This window comes from Chlorocebus sabaeus, chromosome 7, assembly GCF_047675955.1.
Source record: "Chlorocebus sabaeus isolate Y175 chromosome 7, mChlSab1.0.hap1, whole genome shotgun sequence".
NCBI lineage: Eukaryota > Metazoa > Chordata > Mammalia > Primates > Cercopithecidae > Chlorocebus > Chlorocebus sabaeus.
In genome coordinates, this window is record NC_132910.1 from 134,120,860 (window position 1) to 134,144,287 (window position 23,428).

The following is a 23,428-nucleotide window of genomic DNA, read 5'->3' on the forward strand; positions in this document are numbered from 1 at the left end:
GCTAACTTTATAAGCAGTAATTTTTCTTTCTTCAATAATAAATTAACCTTAGGCTACTGTAACTTACCTTTTCAAGTTTAATTTTTTAAACTCTTTTGTAATAAGAGCTTAAAACACAAAAACATTGCATAGCTGTGCAAAAATATCTATAAGCTTTTTCATGTTTTTAAAATGTATTATTATTTTTACTTTTAAAATATTTTTTGCTAAAAACTAAGACAAACACACACATGAGCCTAGGTCTACACAGGGCCAGGATGATCAGTATCACTGCCTTCCACACCCACAGTTTGTCGTCTCCTGTAATAACGTGCCTTCTGCTGGAATAACTCCTAAAGGGCCTGCCTGAAGCTATTTTGCAGTTTTCTTTCCTTTTTTTGAGATGCAGTCTTGTTCTGTTGCCCAGGCTGGAGTAAGTGGTGCGATCTCAGCTCACTGCAACCTCCACCTCCTGGGTTCAAGCGATTTTCCTGCTGCAGTCTCCCAAGTAGCTGGAACTACAGGCACACGCCACTACAGCCGATTAATGTTTGTACTTTAAATAGAGACGGGGTTTCACCATGTTGGCCAGGTCAGTCTCAAACTTCTGACCTCAAGTGATCCACCTGCTTTGGCTTCCCCAAGTGATAGAATTACAGGCATGAGACACTGCGAAGCAGGAGTACACTCTAAAATAACAATGAAAAATATAGGATAGTAAATACATAAGCCAGTAACATAGCCCTTTATTATCGAGCCCTTCATTATGTGCTGTACATGATTGTATGTGTCATTACTTTTAGACGACTGGCAGTTCCGTAGGTTTCTTTACACCAACATCTTCACAAACACGTGAGTAATGCATTGCATTATGATGGCTATGATGTCATTAGGAGATACGAATTTTTCAGCTCCATTATAATCTTATGGGACCACCATGGTATACGTGATCCAGCGTTGACCAAAACATCATTATGTGGCACATAGCTGTACTCATGTCTGAAAAAGCTATCAAAGACATTGGAAAAGTTCCATATTAAAAAAAAGAAAAATTCCATATTCATACTTGATGTAAGTTCTTAGCAGGAGTATACAAATATGTTCTTAGCATAATGAAGTATATTTATCTCAACCACAAAGAATCTGTTTAATATGGAAACAGCATGGGTGTAATATTGAAACACTCCTGCTAAATTATGGACAAGATAAGCACCGTCTTTTGTTTTGCGGGGGGGATGGAGTCTCACTCTGTCGCCCAGGCTGGAGTGCAATGGCGCGATCTTGGCTCACTGCAACCTTCGCCTCCCAGGTTCAAGCAATTCTTCTGCCTCAGCATCCTGAGTAGTTGAGATCACAGGCACACGCCACCACGCCCACCTAATCTTTGTATTTTTAGTAGAGATGGGGTTTTCACCACGTTGGTCGGGCTGGTCTTGAACTCCTGACCTCATGATCCGCCTGCCTCAGCCTCCCAAAGTGCTGGGATTACAGGTGTCAGCCACGGTGCCTGGCAAGTGCTATCTTAAGCTGAGGAGAGAGGCCATTTCTCTTACTGTCTCCTGTCTCTGAAGAGAAGGAGGAAGTAAAAGCTGAAAAACAACAGGAATGAAGTCAGTGGCAAGACTAACAGCACCACTGACCAGGCCTGAGGTTAAAGATTAACCCCCTACTCTAACCACATGTGTTACCTATAGATCACTTGCCCAATCTATCACAGTTCTTTCACATGGACCCCCTTAGAGTTGTAAGCCCTTAAAAGTGTGTCCTGAGTTGGTTCCCTCTGGTGGGTTCTTGGTCTTGCTGACTTCAAGAATGAAGCTGTGGACCTTCACAGCGAGTTTTACAGCTCTTAAAGGTGGTGCAGACCCAAAGAGTCAGCAGCAGCAGCAAGATGATTTATTTTGAAAAGCTAAAGCACAAAGCTTCCACAGTGTGGAAGGAGACCAGAGTGGGTTGCTCCTGCTGGCTGCGGACGGCCAACTTTTATTCCCTTATTGGTCCCTGCCCACATGCTGCTGATTGGTACATTTTACAGAGTGCTGATTGGTGCATTTTTACAGAGAGCTGATTGGTGTATTTACAATCCCTTAGCTAGACACAGAGTGCTGATTTGTGCATTTTTACAGAGTGCTTATTGGTACATTTACAGTTCTTTGGCTAGACACGGAATGTTGCTTGGTGCATTTTTACAGAGTGCTGATTGGTGCATTTACAATCCTTTAGCTAGACACAGAGTGCTGATTGGTGCGTTTTTACAGAGTGCTGATTGGTGCATTTACAATCCTTTAGCTAGACACAGTGCACTGATTCGTGTTTTTACAGAGTGCTGACTGGTGCATTTACAATCCTTTAGCTAGATACAGAGTGCTGATTGGTGCGTTTTTACAGAGTGCTGATTGGTGCATTTACAATCCTTTAGCTAGACACAGTGCACTGATTCGTGTGTTTTTACAGAGTGCTGATTGGTGCATTTACAATCCTTTAGCTAGATACAGAGTGCTGATTGGTGCGTTTTTACAGAGTGCTGATTGGTGCATTTACAATCCTTTAGCTAGGCACAAATGCTGATTGGTGTGTTTTTACAGAGTGCTGATTGGTGCATTTACAATCCTTTAGCTAGACACAGAGCGCAGATTGGTGCATTTTAACAGAGTGCTGATTGGTGCATTTACAATCCTTTAGTTAGGCACAAGCGCTGATTGATGAGTTTGCAATCCCCTAGTTAGACAGAAAAGTTCTCCAAGTCCCCACTCGATCCAGGAAGTCCAGCTGGCTTCATCTCTCAAAAGGACCACGAATTTTTTCTTCTGGGAGCTCGGTTCTTGAGACACAAGTCTGCCAGCGCTCTCAGCCAAATAAAGCCTCTTTCGTCTTTCACCTGGTGTCTGAGGGGTGTTTTCTGTGGCTCATCCTGCTACGAAGCAATAGAATTAAATGAGAGAAAACCAGCCTGGCCAACATGGTGAAACCCTGTCTCTACTAAAATACAAAACTTAACCAGGCACGGTGGTGGGTGCCTGTAATCCCAGCTATTTGGGAGGCTGAGACAGGAGAATCGCTTGAACCTTGGAGGCAGAGGCTGCAGTGAGCCGAGACCGTGCCATTGCACTCCAGCTGGGCAACAAGAGCAAAACTCCATCTTAAAAAAAAAAAAAAAATTCAATGAGAGAAATATGTGTTTAAACATTGGAAAAAAGGTAAAATCATTGTTATTTAGATATAATTGTATACTAGAATTCCCATCCCTAATCAATTTAAAAATCTAAATAAATAAATAAGTGAATTCAGTCAAGTACCTGGGTATGAAATTAATGCCAAATACCAATACAAATCTGGTGCTTCAGAATATAAAAATAACCAACCAGAAGATATAATAGAGAAGACCTTATTTACAATAGCAACAGAAAATAAAATATTTAGTGATAAAAAAGCATTTAAAACCTACATGCAGAAAACCTTTAAATACTAAGGGACAAGAACGAATTTTTCAACAAACAGGAAAACACATAAAGCTCTTAGATACAAAAACTAACTTCATAAGTGTAACAGTTATGTTTGTTTATCTATATTTTAACATGATCCCAAGAAAAATACCAAGAGGATTTTTATACTAGATAAGCTGATTCAAAAGTTTGTAGGAAAAAAAGTATAAGTAGTCAGGAAAATTCAGAAAAAAAAAAAGAATAATGAAGGGGTATTATCCCCACCTGATATTAAAACATATTTTAACCCTATAAATAAAAACATATTTTAACCCATGGAATCATAAAAGTCAAAATTGTATAGTACTGGAGCATAGCAAGGTAAAAAATAAATGGGACAAAATAGAAAGTTCAGAAATAACCCAAATTTTCTAGGGAATATAAAATATGATAAAAACAGCATTTTGAACTAATGGGAGAAAGATAGCTTAATCAATAACTAAATTAAGTAGCAAATTGGAAATGAAATTAAGATCCATCTCTGCTTTCCAACTTACACCAAGATAAATTCAAAGACTTAAATATAAAATGTAAAACTATGAAAGTACTAACATGAGCAAATTAATCTTGAAGTATGGTGCAGTCGGGGGTGGTGCTTTCTAACTACGACACAAAATTCGGAAGCCATTAAAGGAAAATGCCAATTAATCTGCTGATATGTTTTGGTTGTGTCCCCACCCAGATCTCAATGTGAATTGTATCTCCCAGAATTCCCACATGTTGTGGGAGGGACGCAGGGGGAGGTAACTGAATCATGCGGGCCAGCCTTTCCCTTGCTATTATTGTGATAGTGAATAAGTCTCATGAGCTATGATGGGTTTATCAGGGGTTTCTGCTTTTGCTTCTTCCTCATTTTCTCTTGGCGCCGCCATGTAAGAAGTACCTTTCACCTCCCGCCATGATTCTGAGGCCTCCCCAGCCCACATGGAACTGTAAGTCCAATTAAACCTCTTTTTCTTCCCAGTCTCAGGTTATGTCTTTATCAGCAGTATGAAAACAGACTAATACAGTAAATTGGTACCATTAGAGTGGGGTGTTGCTGAAAAGATACCTGGAAATATGGAAGTGACTTTGGAACTGGGTAACAGGCAGAGGTTGGAACAGTTTGGAGGGCTCACAAGAAGAAAGGAAAATGTGGGTAAGTTTGGAACTTCCTAGAGACTTGTTAAATAGCTTTTCCCAAAATGCTGATAGCGATATAGACAATAAGGTGATTGAGGTGGTCTCAGATGGAGATGAGGAACTTGTTGGGAACTGGAGAAAAGGTGACGGTGACTCTTGTTATATTTTAGCAAAAAGACTGACAGCATTTTACCCCTGCCCTAGAGATTTGTGGAACTTTGAACTTCAGAAAGATGATTTAGGGTATCTGGAAGAAATGTCCAGCAGCAAAGTATTCAAGAGGTGACTTGGGTACTGCTAAAGGTATTCAGTTTTGTAAGGGAAGTAGAGCATAAAAGTTCAGAAAATGTGCAGCCTCATTATGCAATAGAAAAAGAAAAACATTTTCTTGGGAGAAATTTAAGGCAGCTGCAGAAATGTGCACAAGTAGCAAGGAGCCTAATATTAATCCCTAAGACCATGGGGAAAATGTCTCCATGCCAGGTAAGAGATCTTCACGGCAGCCCTCCCATCACAGGCCCAGAGACCCTGGAGGAAAAAGTGGTTTTGTGGGCCAGGGCCAGGGTCCCTGTGCTGTGTGAAGCCTAGGGACTTGGTGCTGTGTGTCCCAGCCCCTCCAGCTGTGGCTGAAAGGGGCCAACATACAGCTCGGGCTGTGGCTTCAGAGGGTGGAGGCCCCAAGCCTCGGCAGCTTCCACATGGCGTTGAGCCTGCGAGTGCACAGAAGTCAAGAATAGAGGTTTGGCAGCCTCTGCCTAGATTTCAGAAGATACATGGAAATGCCCAGATGCCCAACCAAAAGTTTGCTGCGGTGATGGGGCCCTCATGGAGAACCTCTGCTAGGGCAGGGTGGAAGGGAAATGTGAGGTCAGAGCCCCCACACAAAGTCCCTACTGGGGTGCTGCCTAGCAAAGCTGTGAGAAGAGGGCCACCGTCCTCCAGAGCCCAGAATGGTAGATTCCCTGACAGCTTGCGCTGTGCACCTGGAAAAGCCACAGACACTCAACACCAGCCCATGAAAGCAGCCGGGAGGGAGGCTGTACCCTGCAAAGCCACATGGACGGAGCTGTCCAAGACCATGGGAATCCACCTCTTGCATTGGCGTGACCTGGATGTGAGACTTGGAGTCATAGGAGATCATTTTGGAGCTTCAAAATTTGACTGCCCTGCTGGATTTCGGACTTGCATGGGCCCTGGAACCCCTTTCTTTTGACCAATCTCTCCCATTTGGAATGACTGTATTTACCCGATACCTATACCCCCACTGTATCTAGAAAGTAACTAGCTTGCTTTTGATTTTACAGGCTGATAAGTGGAAAGGACTTGCCTTGTCTCAGATGAGACTTTGGACTGTGGACTTTTGGGTTAATGCTGAAATGAGTTAAGACTTTTGGGGGGGCTGTTGGGAGGGCATGTTTGGTTTTGAAATGTGAGGACATGAGATTTGGAGGGGCCGGGACAGAATGATATGGTTTGGCTATGTCCCCACCTAAATCTCAACTTGAATTATATCTCCCAGAATTCCCCCATGTTGTGGGAGGGACCCAGGGGGCGGTAATTGAATCATAGGGGCCAGTATTTCCCATGCTATTCTCATGATAGTGAATAAGTCTCATGAGATCTGATGGGTTTATCAGGGGTTTCTGCTTTTGCTGCTTCTTCATCTTCTCTTGCCACCATCATGTAAGAAGTGCCTTTTGCCTCCTGCCATGATTCTGAGGCCTCCCTAGCCATGTGTGGAAGTGTAAGTCCAATTCAACCTCTTTTTCTTCCCGGTTGTGGGTATGTCTTTTTCAGCAGTGTGAAAATAGACTAATACATCTGTTTACGTAGAAAAAATTTGCAAGGCGAAACCCTTTGACAGAGCATCTATCTCTGTCTTTGTGGATAGAAAATTGTAGCATTTTAAAGGATCAGGTTTAAAATATATAAGTGCACTAAGCGTGAAGTGTCTGTGGACAGGGATGACCTGCTTTTGCACATCACCAAACCTTGTTCCAGTGTGGTGAGTGGACAACAAATGTTTGAAGTCTCTATGGGACAGAGGAGCTCCAGAATGCATGTGCCACAGTAGACTGAGACATCACACTCTCCATCCTGAATCACCTCAGTCCCCCAATCTCCTTTCGGATGCCACGACTGACAGCAGTAAATCAGTTCTTCCAGTTGGAAAACTGGAGGGAAAGTTTCATTCTAAAAGAAGAATTTTAATGCACTCTGACTCAGCTACCCATTCCTGTTGTTTCGCTGCTGTAAACATTGCAACACATGGACTGTGCAGGGTAGAAGTGAACTGTGTTGTTACTTTTTAACTTTTGCTTGCAATTCTCGTCTAGTATTTATTATGCCCTCTGTTCATATTTGTTGGTGTTTTGTAAAGTCTGATGGTTCAATGTAGCAGTTTTTAAGGAAAATATACTAAATGGAAGAGCAGTATTCATAGGCTTATACCTATGAATAATTCTGATTAAAGCTAATTACAACCTTCTGAGTCATTTCATGAGTCAGCACTAATATGATTAAGGATGCACCAAAAAGTAACTATCAAAGTTATTTGTCGATGAGGTTTAGGTGTCTGCTAATTCAAGTTGGCCTAGTCTGTTATATGTTGTGTGTCCTCTTACAAATACAGCAGTGGCTCTGAAAAACTGGAAAAGAACCTCCCTACAAATCACAGCCATTTGATAGTAAAAGTGCTGATGTTTTTTGAAATGGCTATTGGAAATTCCAAACAGGGAAAGCTTTGCAAGACAAAAAGAAATAAAGAAAGAAAGAAAGAAAGAAAGAAAGAAAAGAAAAGATAATCACATTCAGTGGAAAGACTCACCGCAATTTATTTACTAGCTAGACTAATTGCTTCAAAAAGGAAAAGTCACACTGTTGGTGAGAATCTCATTAGGCCAGCATGTAAAATCATAGTGAGTAAAACGACAAGATAAGATGCAGCATGGAGAAGTTGACAAGGTTCCACTTGCGACAGTATACATCAACATAGTGATGACATGTCACATGGCGTGGAAGGGGATTGGAATATACCACCCCAACATGTGCCACTCTGGCATATGAATTATTTTGAGCTGAAGGCATTTGAGAATTAGCAGATGCAGAGAGAACCTTCCTGGGGCTTTTCTTATCTGACTAGAAGCAGAAACACCTGAGAAATGAGAACTGCCCTAAATCTCCTCTCCCAGGGAGCACCATGAGAAAACAGAAAGTTGGCACCAAGATGGACCTGCACAAACCGACCTTACTAAATTAACCCGTATCTTCCATTACTTTCCCCATATATCTACAATCTCACAGAGTGCAGCCCCTAGAAGCTTAAACCCCTTTTCCAGCTGGTGTGGTGGCTATACCTAGAGTCACAGCAACTCGGAAGTCTGAGGTGGGAGGATTGCTTGAGCCCAGGAGTTCCAGGCCAGTCTGGGCAACATAGCAAGACCCCATCTCTCTTTAAAAAATGTCATTTGTCTTGCCACTTTTCCACAATTGATTGCTCTTTGTTGAAGATGGTATATAAGTTCTCAGATCTGTCTGCTTCTTTGGCTCTTCACTTCTTTTCCAGGAAGGCCCTTATATATAAAGACTAAGATCAAATAAAATTTGTATGTCTTTTCTCCTGTTAATCTGTCTTTCATCAGTCTAATCTTCAGGGCCCCAGACAATGAACCTAAAGGAGTAGAGGAAAAAGTTTATATTCCTTTCCTGTGATGCTGAAGAATTTTGTGCAATGAGATGGAAAACAATAGCCTCTTTATTCAGGTTGATGAGTCCACAGACATTACCAATAAATATCACTGGGTGGCACTGGGAAGATTTGTAAGTAATGGTGAATCTCAAGAAACATTCCTGCTATAAAAATTTGCCTCAAGGCCAAGATACATTTAATGTTCTCTCTTCCTACCTGAAAGCAAAAGCTCTGTCTTCCAGGAACCGTGCTCACAATCTGGACCACAGGGTCTCACGCATGGATGGTTCCGTAAGAATTTTCACCTCTTGGCCAGGTGCGGTGGCTCACGTCTATAATCCCAGCACTTAGGGAGGCCAAGGCAGGCGGATCACCTGAAGTCAGGAGTTTGAAACCAGCCTGAACAACATGGTGAAACCCTGTCTTTACTAAAAATACAAAAATTAGCTGGACGCCTGTAATCTCAGCTACTCTGGAGATTGAGGCAGGAGAATCACTTGAACCTGGGAGGCAGAGGTTGCAGTGAGACAAGATTGCGCCACTGCACTCCAGCCTGGGCAACAGAACAAGACTCGATCTCAAAAAAAAAAAAAAAAAAAAAAAAAAAAAAAAAAAGAATTTTCACCTCTTGTAAAGAAAGAAAATTCTGACAAAGTCACAACACACTACTTTCTTTATAGAAAGATATTGAAGTAAAAGACTCTTGGAGGCGAAGTGACGAAAGTTCTGAGTGATTTTCAAACACGATAAACTACATTTGAAAAAGCCCAGTTCACTTGAGTATGCTTTAAAAACTATGAAAGCCCGGCCAAAGGTACGTGAATCTCCTAGTACAGAGAAATCAGGGGGCTTAACAAAGGAAGAGTTCTCAGAGTTCTTCGGTGTTTGAGCTGAAAGGCGGCTTGCAGGAAGACTTTCAGGAAAATAGAAAGCCAGATTTTTCTGAGTGCTTTGAAGATAAAGAACGTCAGCAGAAACTAGCCTACTTAGCAAATACTTCATCACATAAACTAGTTGAACAAGAATCTTCCAGGCCCCAGGAGAAAATGTTTTGACTCCAAGTAATGAGATACTTGGATTTAAAAGGAAACTGAATTTTTGAAAAAATCATGCTGAAAAAATCTTAAAATGCTTCCAATGTCGTTTGGCCCTGTGAGTAAGGCAAGACATCAGTAAGTCTCACATCTTATTGAAAACCTCCTGGAAGAACTTCAGGACAAAATGAAAGGGCGTTTTCTCTCCCTTTCAACACCAATGACCGGCCGAGGGACCTTTTCTTTAAACCTACTCAGCTTGAGACCTTGACTTTGAGAGAAGAGAAAGAACTTTGTAAACCGCAATCTGATAGTATATTCAAGATGAGATTCACTGATCTCTCTCTAGGCAAGTTCAGGTTTCTGTGAAAGAAGAGTATCCTGCTATTCATATGCATAAAATGAAAATTTTGTTGCAATGTTTAATTTCTTACTTATATTAGCAAACTTTTTCCAGTATAACAAGCTTGAAGAACACAGACAGACATTCTCATTTCAATTGAAAATGAAATCTGTCGGTGTTTATCCCAAATTCATCCCAGGATCCAGTATCTGTGCTACCAAAACTAAACACAGGTATCCGCTTAAAGAGGCAAATTTTATTCTTTATTGTTAATCTCAAAAGTAATATTTTATGCCTAAACAGGCCTATAAAAAAGATCAAGAAACAATAATTTTGTAATGGCTGGGCTTATATGTGGGTCTGATAATGTCACTCAGTAGAAAATATGTTTCAGCCGCGCGCGGTGGCTCACGCCTGCAGTCCCAGCACTTTGGGAAGCTGAGGTGGGTGGATCATGAGGTCAGGGGATCGAGACTATTCTGGCTAACACGGTGAAACCTCGTCTCTACTAAAACTACAAAAAAAAAAAAAAATTAGCTAGGCATAGTGGTGGGCGCCTGTAGCCCCATCTACTCGGGAGGCTGAGGCGGGAGAATCTTGTGAACCTGGGAGGCAGAGCGTGCAGTGAGCCAAGATCGCACCACTGCACTCTAGCCTGGGTGACAGAGCGAGACTCCGTCTCAAAAAAAAAAAAAAAAAAGAAAGAAAATAAAATAAAATGTTTTTCAAAGTAATATCAAATTGTGTTTTAGAATTGATTTTTATTAATATTGCTTTGATTTATGGCTTTAGTAGCCTTACTATTCAACATTGCCAATAACAGTAATTTAAGTCTATTTACAACCTTAATTTAATTCCATCTACTGAGACCACCCTTAAAAAATTAAATCCCGGCCAGGCGCAGTGGCTCACGCCTGCAGTCCCAGCACTTTGGGAGGCCGAGACGGGTGAATCACAAGGTCAGGAGATCGAGACTATCCTGGCTAATATGGTGAAACCGTCTCTACTAAAAATACAAAAAAAAAAAAAAAAAGTAGCCGGGTGTGGTGGGCACCTGTATTCCCAGCTACTCGGGAGGCTGAGGCAGGAGAATGGCGTGAACCTGGGAGGCGGAGCTTGCAGTGAGCGGAGACCGCGCTCCAACCTGGGCGACAGGGCAAGAGTGTGTCTCAAAAAAAAAAAAAAAAAAAAAAAAAAAAAAAAAAATTAAACCCCTGCTGTGCACAGTGGCTCACACCTGTAATCCCAGCACTTTGGGAGGCCGAGGTGGGCGGATCACGAGGTTGGGAATTCTAAACTAGCCTGACCAACATGGTGAAACCCTGTCTGTGCTAAAAATACAAAATTAGCTGGGCATGGTGGCGCGTGCCTGTAATTCCAACTACTCGGGAGGCTGAGGCAGGAGAAAGGCTTGAACCCAGGAGGCGGAGGTTGCGGTGAGCCGAGATCGCGCCACTGCACTCCAGCCTGAGAAACAAGAGCAAAACTCCGTCTCTAAATAAACAAAATAAAACAAAATAAAATAAAATATTAAATCCCAATTTTGGCTTAAGCCAGTTACTTATTTTGTTTTAAAATTTTATGGAAAGGAAAGATTCATCTCAAGAAGGGAAAGCTAAATATAGCGGTTTTGTAAAAAGGAAGTTTGGCTAAAAAGGAATTGTTTGTTTTAAATGGAAGGAGGAACTATTCTCGCACATGTCCATGTAACCCTTTTTTATTCGTAGGCATTTTTATTAAGACTTTCAGATCCACTTGGATAAAGTTTTTAAAAATCAAATATAACATTTAAAAGAAAGAAAAACGTATTTCTCTTATCTATACCACTAATACCCTTTAACATCCTGAATATCCTTTGTGAGGAAGGGGAACTGCAGTCACACAGAGCCGTGCTTCCCAGCCCACAGCATTACCAAGGAGGGTTTAGGCGCCCAATGAAGGGATCCTTTAGCCACCAGGGGGCAGCACCAGGGCACTTATTTCTCAGGGAATAAGCAAAAAGAAGGAAAAAGTTACCTTATTCAACAAATATGTATTGAATGTCGTATGTGCCAAACACCTGAGGAATTTACATTTACGGGGGCAATGGAATGGTGATAACGGGTATCAAAAGCAAAGTTGCCTACCTCCAATTTTACGAATACCTCATTAGCATTACCTCTCTTCCAAACACCCATGTTGGCCTTTCAACAAACATATTTTTCACTTCTTTCTCATTTCTAGGCCCTCCTCCTTTTAAGAATCCCACTTTTGGATGGATAATAGTTCAGGTGAGGCTCTGATCATTTCCTAAGTGGAACAAAAAAATGTCATTACTGGTCACTCCTTTCTCAAAATTATAGACACTATGTCAGACTTTTTTCCTACCAGTGTCATTATGTAAATTTCATTTTTCCTTCTTTTTTTTTTTTCTCTTGGCCTGAAAAACCTAAATTATTTATCATCTGGTCCTTTACAGAAAAAGTTTGTCAACCCCTTGATCTGCCCCACCATCTTCTCTTCTTTGCACAACAAAAGATTCCAGGCCATGTGTCTGCTTCTTGAACCTCCTGGCCTCTTTTCTCATCCTCAGTCTTTCCCTTCCTCAGGACTTTCATACTTGCTGCATCCTTTATCTGGAATGCCTTTAGAGGCTCATTCCCATCCCTTAAATCTCATCTCCAACACCACTACCTAGAGTAGATATTCCCCTCTCTAGTTACTATGTCACGAAATCACCCTCTTTATTTCCTTCATACTTATCTCACTTACTGTCTATTTCCTTCAGCAGAATGGAAGCTCCATGAGCTCAGGCACCTCACTGTCTTTTTCAACAGTGACCAGCACACAACAGGTGCTCACTATTTTTTTTTAATTGTGGTAAAATATACACAACAAAAGTTACCATTTTAAGTATGTAATTCAGCGGCGTTATGTACATTCAAATTGTTGTGCAGCCACCACCACCATCCATCTACGGAACTTTTGATCTTCCCCAGCTAAGGCTCTCGGCCCGTTAAACAGTAACTTCCAATTGCATCCTTCCCTGTCCACCCTGGTGACCATCATTCTGCACTCTATGAATTTGGCTACTTCATGGCCCTCAAATAACTGGAATCATACAATAGGTGTCCTTTTGTGACTGGCTGATTTTCCTTGGCATAATATCTTCAAGGTTTATCCATGTTATAGCATGTAGCAGGCTTTCCTCCCTCTCTTTTTTTTTTTTTTTTTTTTTTGAGACAGATTCTGGCTCTGTCGCCCAGGCTGGAGTGCAGTGGCACGATCTCAGCTCACTGCAACCTCCGCCTCCAGGGTTTAAGCGATTCTCCTGCCTGAGCCTCCCGAGTAGCTGGGATTATAGGTGCCCGCCACCACGCCCACCTAATTTTTATATTTTTAGTAGACATGGGGTTTCACCATGTTGGCCAGGCTGGTCTTGAATACCTGACCTCAGGTGATCTGCCTACCTCAGACTCCCAAAGTACCTTCCTCTTTAAGACTGATTAATATTCCTTTTTATGTACATACCACATTTCGTTTTTCCACTCCTCTGTTGATGGACACTGTAAGACTTTCTTAGTATGCACCTATAATCCAGCAACTTGGGAGGCTAAGGCAGGAGAATTGATTGAACCCGGAAGACAGACGTTGCTGTGAGCCAAAATCACGCCACTGCACTCTAGCCCGGGCGACAGTGCAAGACTCCGTCTCAAAAATAATAATAATGACAAGAATAAGAATAATCTTGGGGCAGGGTACGGTGGCTCATGCCTGTAATCCCAGCACTTTGGGAGGCTGAGGTGGGCGGATCATTTGAGGTCAGTAGTTCGAGACCAGGCTGGCCAACATGGTGAAACTCTGTCTCTACTAAAAATGCAAAAATTAGCTGCGCATGGTGGCGTGTGCCTTTAATCCCAGCTATTTGGGAGGCTGAGGCAGGAGAATCACTTGAACCCAAGAGGTGGAGGTTGCAGTGAGCTGAGATCACGCCACTGCACTCCAGCCTAGGCAATAGAGCGAGACTCTATCTTAAAAAAAAAAAAAAATCTTGGCCAGGTGCAGTGGCTCACACCTGTAATCTCACTTTGGGAGACTGACACGGGAGGCTTGCATGAGCCCAGAAGTTTGAGACCAGCCTGGGCAACACTGTGGGACTCTCTACAAAAAAAAAAAAAAAAAGCTTTTTTTAATTAGCCAGTGTTCTACAAGGGTGTACCAAAAGCAATAAATAGAAAATAAAGCATACATAAAATAAATAAATAAATAAATTAGTTGGGCACAGTGGCACGTACCTGTGGTCCCAATTACTAAGGAGACTGAGGAGGGAGTATTGCCTGAGCCCAAGCGATGGAGGCTACAGTGAACCATGATTACACCACTGCACTCTGGCCTGGGCGATGGAGTAAGACCCTGTTTCAAAATAATAATAATAACAATCATCTTATCAATTGTAAACATTCCCTGGGGCTTTTAAATGCCATTTGGCTTATCTGAGTTTTACAATTACAATCAATGTTCAGTTAGTATGTGCTTAATTTTCTATCCAGAATACCTACTAACTAGCAAAACAAAGGGAGTAATAACAAATACCAGGTACATTACATATCTTAATGAGAGACTCTTTACAAAGCATTTGGGTGGACAGCTTTTTTTTTATCTTTTAAATTACGGAGTATATCAAATATACATATATAATACATCAAACCCCCATATAATCATCACCCAGCTTAACAACTATCAGCTCATTGTGAAGCAAATCACATCATGTTGTCTGTATCTCAAATGTTTTCCTGACAGATTAGTAAAATGGTTTGAATGTCTTAGCATTTTATAAGGAAGATTTTTTCAGTTGAATTTGGTATCAGATTCATATCTGCAAATCTGTCATATAATATGGTGGGAAGCATTTCATTAATACAAATTTTAAATTGAATATTTTAGAAGGATTTTTACACGCCTGATTATTTCAATAATGCAAATTTTGAAGGAAAATATTTGTCAACAATTAGTCACTAACAAAGATAAAAATTATTGGACTACAAGGTGACTATACTTCTTTCAGTAACTAGTAGGGGCTCAGAGACTACGTCCATGGTTCTCCACTTGGTGAAAGAATCACAAGGAACTCAGTTTGTTGGTTTGTTTGTTTGTTTTTGAGACAGAGTCTCCTTCTGTCACCCAGGCTGGAGTGAAGCGGCTTTCTGGGCTCAAACGACTCTCCCACCTCAGCCTCCTGAGTAGCTGGGACTACAGGTGCACACACACATGGCTAATTTTGGGATTTTTTTGTAGAGACGGGGTTTCACCATGTTGCCTGGGCTGGTCTCGAACTCCCGGGCTTAAGCAATCTTCCTGCCTCAGCCTCCCAAAGTGCTAGGATTACAGGCATGAGCCACCATGCCAGGCCCAGAAAGAACTTGTGTGAAACGTAGGTTCCGGGGCCTCATTTTTGGAGATTTCAGGTTAGGTCTGGGCTGAGGTCCAGAAACACGCACTTCTAATAAGTGCTGATGGTGATTCTGATGGAGGCGGTCTGAGACCCCATTAGGGGCAACACTGGCTGAAAACCCTTTTTCTAAGTCTGGCAGTAATTTGCTCCCTGGCTTTGGCCATTTAACATTTGGCCTTCTAGTATTCTCCTCAGATTTTCATGTACCGACCAGATAAATATACCATAACCCAGCACAGCTTTTCTTTTCACTCTCTGCTTTGAATGATGCACACTCTCCCCACAGCTTTCATGGTCATATATTGTCTCACTTGTGAGTATGATTTGTTTTCATGGTCTTTGTAAATTCTGATTTCTTTGTTGGTTTCCAGGAGTAACGAACGGTATCATTAAAATCAGATAGCATTGGCCTGAGCAGTTGAGGATGAGGAAAAATGTAACAGAATATTATCCATTTTGGTAATAATCATTTCTTTCACATCAGCTTGTTTACTGTTGGAACACAAACACAATTTGCCTGAATCTTCTTAATTTAAAAACAGGCCGAGCACAGTGGCTTTCACCTGTAATCCCAGCACTTTGGGAGGCTGAGGCAGGTGGATCACGAGGTCAGGAGATGGAGACCACCTGGCTAACACAGTGAAACCCTGTCTCTACTAAAAATGCAAACAGTTAACTGGGTATGGTGGCCTGTGCCTGTAATCCCAGCTGCTCAGGAGGCTGAGGCAGGAGAATCCCTTGAACCCGGGAGGCAGAGGTTGCAGTGAGCTGAGATTGTGCCACTGCACTCCAGCCTGGGCGACAGAGCAAGACTTCATCTCCAAACAAAATTAAAAAAAAAAACAAAAAGGCAAAAATCCCAGCACCTAAATCAACAATGCTTTTTATTAATTAACAGCAATTAACAGCAATCAACAGCAATCTTCTTAGAAAATTATTTTATGCTACCAATTAAAGTTCCAATTTCACAGCGATAGAGCTAAAGGGAAAACCTCAAGAATAAATGGCCTGAACATGAGGAAAATGTAATAAAAGAAAGCAAAGAATAAGAGGAAACTGGATCTGAGTTATTTATTGAAGCACATTAAAGAACAGCCATAGGCTGAACGCAGTGGCTCACGCCTGTAGTCCTAGTGCTTCAAGAGGCCAAGGCAGGTGGATCACCTGAGGTCAGAAGTTCCAGACCTGCCTGGCCAACATGGCGAAACCCCGTTTCTACTAAAAATACAAAATTTAGCCAGGTGTGGTGACACGCACCTATAGTCCAAGCTACTCAGGAGGCTGAGGCAGGAGAATCGCTTGAACCCAGGAGGTGGAGGTTGCAGTGAGCCGAGATCACAGTATTGCACTCCAGCCTGGATGATGAGAGAGAGACTCTGTCTCAAAACAAAAACAAAAATAAGCCATAAATTTAAGAGGCTCAGAATCGGCACCCCAAAATATGCCACTTTGCGAAAGCATTATTTTAAACTGAAGGCAACTGTGAAATAGCAGGTGCAGAAAATACTCTCTATCCTCCCCCTTTCTACCTAAAAGCAGGGAACAAGTTTCCCTTTGTGAAAGTATCCCCCACTCTCGTACCAGGAAGGGAAAAACAGCCTTTATCTCCGGAGAGGAGGTGCACTGAGACGCGGCTGCGTGAATTAACCTTGTCTTCCCATGAGTTTCCCTCATATTTTACCTTCCCAGAATTTGCCACCCTGGAAGCTCCACTCCCCTCTCCTTTGTCTTATCGCTTCTCTATGTTTTGTTGCCCTTTTTGAGATGGTATCTAAGTGCCCCGACTTTAACCACTTCCTTGAGTCTTTACTTAGTATGAACGCTTTTGAGCACATAAAAACAATCAAAATATTAACATCAAATACGTTTGTATGCCTTCGTCTTTTGCCAGTTTAATTCACAGGCTCCAGTCACTGAACTTAAGAGGACACAGGAAAGATTTTCCTCCCCTACAATATTATTTGGGAACTTAATCCACTGGGCATTTGCTCACAGCCTTCCCTCCCTTCCTCCCTTCTGTTCCGTTCCCTCCCTCCCTTCCGTCCCGTTTCCTCCCTCGCTCCTTCCCTCCCTCCCTCCCTCTTTCCCTCCTTCCCTCCCTCCCTCCTTCCCTCCTTCCCTCCTTCCTTCCCTCCCTCCCTCCCTCCCTCCTTTCTTTTCCCCCTCCCCTCCCCTCTCTTCTCTCTCTCCTCTCCTCTCCTCTCCTCTCCTCTCTTCTTTTCTTTTCTTACCCAAGATCTTGTTGTGTCACCCAAACTGCAGTGCAGTGTAATCATAGCTCACTGCAGCCTCAAGCTCCCTGGCTTCAACCCTTCTGCCTCAGCCTCCCGAGTAGCTGGGACTACGTGTACATGCCCCCATGCCCGGCTAATTTTTTTTAATTTACTTTTTTGTAGAGATGGGGTCTCACTATGTTGCTCAGGCTGGTCTCAAGCTCCTGAGCTCAAACAATCCTCCTGCCTCGGCCTCCCAAAGTGCTGGGATTACAGGCGAGAGCTATTGCCCCTAACCACAGTTTTCTTTTAACTATGAAGGGATACTGGTGTAGGAGATAGAAATTTGAAGTTAGACAAACCTGGATTGAAATCTTGAACCTATTAGTTAATGCAAGTTATTTAAATCTGTGCTTCATTTGCTGCATCTGTAAAACAAAGATGAGACCTATTTAATCTAACAGCTATTAAAGGTTCAATAAAATGAAACATGTAAAATACTTAGTACAAAGTAGAAGATTGGTAACATTTAGTTCCTGAATTCTGATGTGTATCTCTGTGGCTAAGATTGCTAGAAAGAGATGCATTTAGAAAGCTGGATGGATAAAATGTAAGTCTTGCGTTTTTCTCTTTTCCTTTAGGTGGGGCTGCCATAGCTATATCCAGGGGTCCCATCATGCTAGCTGGCAGGCTTTGCACAAGATTTTGCAGTTGAAAGAGGAATTTGAGAAAAATATAAGATCCCAATGAGCATAAAATAAAAGCACAGAAGGAGTCAATTACCACTGTGGATGCTGCCAAATGATTTACAGGGCAGAAAGCGGGAAGGGAAGGAGCAGAATCAGACCGATTCTTAATATGTAGCAAGAGCTCCTATCCAATAATTCTGCTTTAAGGGGACTCTGTTAAGGAAATAATCCTAAATACATAAAAACAGGCACATAGGTGGTCATGGGATATTATTTAGCCATTATAAATAATACAACTTAGTATATACATTACCAACTCAATTATGTTTTCTGAAAAGGATACAGATGAACAAAGACTAGAAAGAAATACAAAACAGTACTAGAGGTACTTAATTTTTGTGTGGTAAATTATGACTGTGGAATTTCAATATTCACTTTAGTTCCTATTTTGAAAATTTCTACCCTTAACTAATGTCATTTTTATAATCTCTGTACTCCAAAAAAAACCCACAACAACAAAAAAAAGTGATCACCATAACGAAAAAGTTATTCAAAACATAAATGCACGGAAATTATCTCTATTGATTAAAAAGAGATCCAATCACTTCAGGTTTAAGATTTGTAGGTGGCAAGATAGAAATTTCTTTCTTTCTTTTTTTTTTGAGACGGAGTTTCGCTCTTGTCTCCCAGACTGGAGAGCAATGGCATGATCTTGGCTCACTGCAACCTCCACCTCCTGGGTTCAAGCTATTCTCCTGCCTCAGCCTCCCCAGTAACTAGGATTACAGGCATACACCACCATGCCCCGCTAATTTTTGTATTTTTAGTAGAGACAGGGTTTCACCATGTTGGCCAGGATGGTCTTGAACTTCTGACCTCAGGTAATCCACTCACTTCGGCCTTCCAAAGTGCTAGGATTACAGGTGTGAGCTACCACAGCTGGCCGGAAATTTCTTTATGCAAATTAAAGGGCCTGAAATTTGTGTTTCCTACAGGGTGGAAGGCTTCCATGGCTCCACATGGAAGAAGACTGCAGAGGGATTGCAAAAAAGAGTCAACATCTTTTTTTTTTTTTTGAGACAGTCACTCTGTTGCTCAAGCTGTATTGCAGTGGCATGATCTTGTCTCACTGCAACCTCCACCTCCTGAGTTCAAGTGATTCTCATACCTCAGCCTCCGATGGCTGGGAATACAGGCATGTGCCACCATGCCTGGCTAATTCTTGTATTTTTAGTAGAGATAGAGTTTCGCCATGTTGGCCAGGCTGGTCTTGAAATCCTAGGCTCAAGGGATCCACCTTCCTTGGCCTCTCAAAGTACTGGGATTACAGGCATGAGCCACCGCACCCAGCCATACTTTCAATAGTAGGTTTAGATCTACTGTATTGAGCGAAAAAAGTTCTCAACTACAGCCTCAACATTTTGTACCTATCAGGTGTGGTGGCTCATACCTGTAATCCCAGCACTTTGGGAAGCTGGAGAGGGAGGATGGATTGAGGCCAGGAGTTTGAGACCCACCTGGGCAACATAGTGAAGCCCCCATCTCGACATAAAATTAAAAAATCATCCAGGTGTGGTGGCCTGTGCCTGTAGTCCTAGCTACTTGGAAGGCTAAGGCAAAAGATTGCTTGAGCCTGGGAGTTGGGGGCTTCAGTGAGCTATGATTGCGCCACTGCACTCCAGCCTGGGCATCAGAGACAGACCCTGTCTGTAACAAATAAAAATCTAAAAATTGTCTACCTTACAGCATGGTAGAGAAAGCCATGGCTTGGACTTTGAGGACTATTGTTTGTTTTTTGAGACAGAGTCACCCGGACTAGAGTGCAGTGGCACGCTCATGGCTCACGTAGCCTCGACCTCCTGGGCTCAAGTGATCTTCCCACCTCAACCTCCTGAGTAGGTGGGACTACAGGTGCGAGCTACCATTGCTGGCTAATTTTATTGTATTTTTTGTGGAAACAGAGTTTCGCCATGTTGCCCAGGCTGGTCTTGAACTCCTGGGCTCAAGCAGTCTGCCTGAGTCCGCCTCCTAAAGTGGTAGATGACAGGCATGAGCCACCGCGTCTGGCCTTATTGTTACTAATACTCCGTATTACCATGAAAAGACTTTGATATGACCGGGCACTGTGGCTCATACCTGTAATCCCAGGACTTGGGGAGGCTGAGGCGGGCGGATCACGAGGTCAGGAGATCGAGACCATCCTGGCTAACACGGTGAAACAACGTCTCTACTAAAAATACAAAAACTAGCCAGGTGAGGTGGCGGGCGCCTGTGGTCCCAGCTACTCGGGAGGCTGAGGCAGGAGAATGGCGTAAACCCGGGAGGCAGAGCTTGCAGTGAGCTGAGATTGCACCACTCACTCCAGCCTGGGCGACAGAGTGAGACTCCGTCTCAAAAATAAATAAATAAATAAATAAATAAATAAATAAATAAGACTTTGCTATGACTATTAGAGAATGTTTGATTTTTAAACAGGACTATGTTCATATGATTGATCATTAGGGACTTAAATCTGAAAATTAAATAAAATGACTTCTCATTCCTTGGTCCTGACAGGAGTTTAAAAGTGTTTCTTTCTATAGTAAATGTTTTTGTCCTTCAAAGGCCTCTACTAGGAATCTATGAGTGTATTTCCCATGACTGGACGATGTATTTTCTTCTTGGTGACATTTCCACCACTCATAGGATTTTCCATGGCCCACTCCACAGGGACATTTTTCTCGTGGAGTCCGGTTGTTCCTCTTGGTCAGGATTTTAAATGGCTCCAGACTCTGGGACCTTCAAGTGATCTGCAGGAAATACTCAAGCAACATCAGGCCTGACAAACTCAGGAATGTAGGCTGATCCCAAAGTATTGATGACCCCTTCGTCATTCCTGCCCTTTCAGGAGCTAGTCATCTCTTCCTTGTCTTTTCTGATTTCTAGGTGAGATTCGGTTAATGCACTGTGTCTCTTTAATTACTGGTGAACATATTAGACTTTCTGAGAGTTCCCACTAAGTCCTCCCTCGCAACCAGAGGTCTTCCCCGCCCTCTTTCTCTGGAGGACTCCACGGCACAGCCATCTCTACAGTCATCCTCACATACCTCTTTACCTTTTAAAATACGTAATGTAGACTAGGGGCTCAGGACACACGTACTGGCCGGGCGCGGTGGCCCGTGCCTGTAATCCCAGCACTTTAGGAGGCGGAAGTAGGCGGATAACGTGAGGTCAGGAGGTCGAGACCAGCCTGGCCAACACGGTGAAACCCGGTCTCCACTAAAAATACAAAAATTAGCGACCCCGGAAGAGCCTCGTCCTGGGCGGCGGCGGCGCAGCGGTCGCCGTGATGGCCACGGGGCTGGGCAGCTGACCACTGGGCTAGGAGAGGGCCCAGCACCCCAATCTCGGTGGCCACTGCTGGAGCTGGGCCTGCGCCATGGCCACCTCTGCCGCCTCCCCGGAGCATCTGGAGAAGCTGCACGAAATCTTCCGCGGCCTCCATGAACACCTACAAGAGCTGCCCGAGCGGCTGCTGGGGACGGCGAGTACTGAAGAGAAGTTGATCAGGGATTTTGATGAAAAGCAACAGGAAGCAAATGAAACGCTGGCAGGGATGGAGGAGGAGCTACGTTATGCACCCCTGTCTCAGGCCCTTGCCAAACTCCATGGGAGGTGAGCAGCATAGCTTTGACAGCCACACCAGGAAGGCGAGGAGACATGAAATACGGCAAATGTGCTGCAGAGAATGAGCATGGGAATCGGCTACAGTCTCAAAGGGCAATGCTTCTGCAAGGCCCTGAAAGCCTGAACCGGGCCACAGAGACTGACCAGCTTGGCTCAGAAACCACAGAAGAGCTGGGGGAACGACAAGACCGTTTAGAATGCACCAAGAGTAGACTGGTAAGCACAACTGAAAACTTGAGCTCAAGTCGAAAGATTCTCCGTTCAATGTCCAGAAAAGTGACAACCAACAAGCAGCTGCTTTCCATGATCATCTTACTGGAGCTCGCCATCCCGGGAGGCCTGGTTTACTACAAATTCTTTCGCAACCGTTGAACTTCCTGTAGGGCAGGGTTTGTGGACCAGGACTTTTACCCTGTGAATGCGTGATGTTAGGGATGCGGATGGAATGAGCGTATCGCTGCTGTGGGCTAACAGTTCAGGCACGCACTGTGTAGCCAGGCTGTGGGAGGAGGGAGGAAAGATGGAAAGCCGCTTAAATGTGAAGGAACAGCAACAAGACCAGTATGATATACCAAGGTAATAAATGCTGTTTATGACTTCTTTTTAAAAAAATACGAAAACTAGCTGGGCAAGGTGGCACAGGCCTGTAAGCCCAACTACTTGGGAGACTGAGGCAGGAGAATCACTTGAACCCAGGAGGTGGAGGTTGCAGTGAGCCAAGATTGTGCCACCGCACTCCAGCCTGGGTGACAGAGTGAGACTCTGTCAAAAAAAAAAAAAAAAAAAAAAAAGACGCATGTATCTTTGCTAAAGTTTTTGCATGATGGTTTCTTTGGAATATAATATATGCAGACTCATTGCCTCTACTGAAATTCTGACAGGAAGGGTCCCAGTTAACATCCTATAACATCCATACATGCCTGTATATGCGTAGCAAATCTCTGGCTTCGTTTGGGACGAAACTGGCTTCCTCTGGGGAGAGAAGCTGCGGGGGCCGAGGTGAGGGGCAGACCTATACTTATTTTATTGATATCCCTTTTTACGTAAAACGTTTGCATGTACTATGCGCACGTACTACTTTAAAAAACTTCAAATACATTAAAGAGAAAAATATAGAAATAAGGAGAAGATAACTTCTGCATAAATGGATGTTAATACCATGCTGTTCGTTGGGACAATTTGTTATTGTAGAATTGTTCAGTCCTCCAAAGTTAATCTGTAAATGTGGTGCAATACTATTAAAAATCCCATCAAGATTTTTTGCAAGAATTTGACAAATGCTAAAATATTTGTGAATAAATAAACTTCCACACACTAGCTAATATAATTGAAAAAGAATTATATATATATATTGTTAAATATATAAGAATTATATAAAGAATTGAAAAACAAACGAGGAAAGAATTACCTATCAATATAAAGACACAGTATCCAGCCAACAAAATTTTAAAATTCTGTATTTTGGGTAGTGGGCATAGAGAAAGATCAAGGGAATGGAAGAGAGTCAAGGCACAGAGCCAGGAGTGGTGCAGAACGGAGTGTGGGCCGGGAGCAGTGGTTCACGCCTATAATCCCAGCACTTTGAGAGGCCAAGGTAGGAGGATCACTTCAGGTCAGGAGTTCGAGACCAACCTTGCCAACATGGTGAAACCCTGTCTCTACTGAAAATACAAAATTTAGCCGGGCATGGTGACAAGCGCCTGTAGTCCCAGCTGCTTGGGAAGCTGAGGCATGAAAATTGCTTAAACCTGGGAGACGGAGATTGCAGTGAGCCGAGATCA

At 42.9% G+C, this 23,428-nt stretch overlaps 1 long non-coding RNA gene and 1 pseudogene across 1 annotated transcript; one reads left to right on the forward strand and one right to left on the reverse strand.

The window, feature by feature from the left end:
• Positions 1-10,867: 10,867 nt before the first annotated feature.
• LOC140712121 (uncharacterized) lies at positions 10,868-20,459 on the reverse strand. Its single transcript, XR_012093575.1, has 5 exons — positions 20,118-20,459; positions 17,655-17,720; positions 16,337-16,455; positions 13,923-14,040; positions 10,868-11,937 (listed from the first exon to the last, which is right to left on the reverse strand). It is a non-coding gene; the product is annotated as an uncharacterized lncRNA (long non-coding RNA).
• Positions 20,460-20,542: 83 nt separating this feature from the next.
• LOC103236600 (vesicle transport through interaction with t-SNAREs homolog 1B pseudogene) lies at positions 20,543-22,256 on the forward strand (annotated as a pseudogene).
• The last annotated feature ends 1,172 nt before the right edge of the window (positions 22,257-23,428 follow it).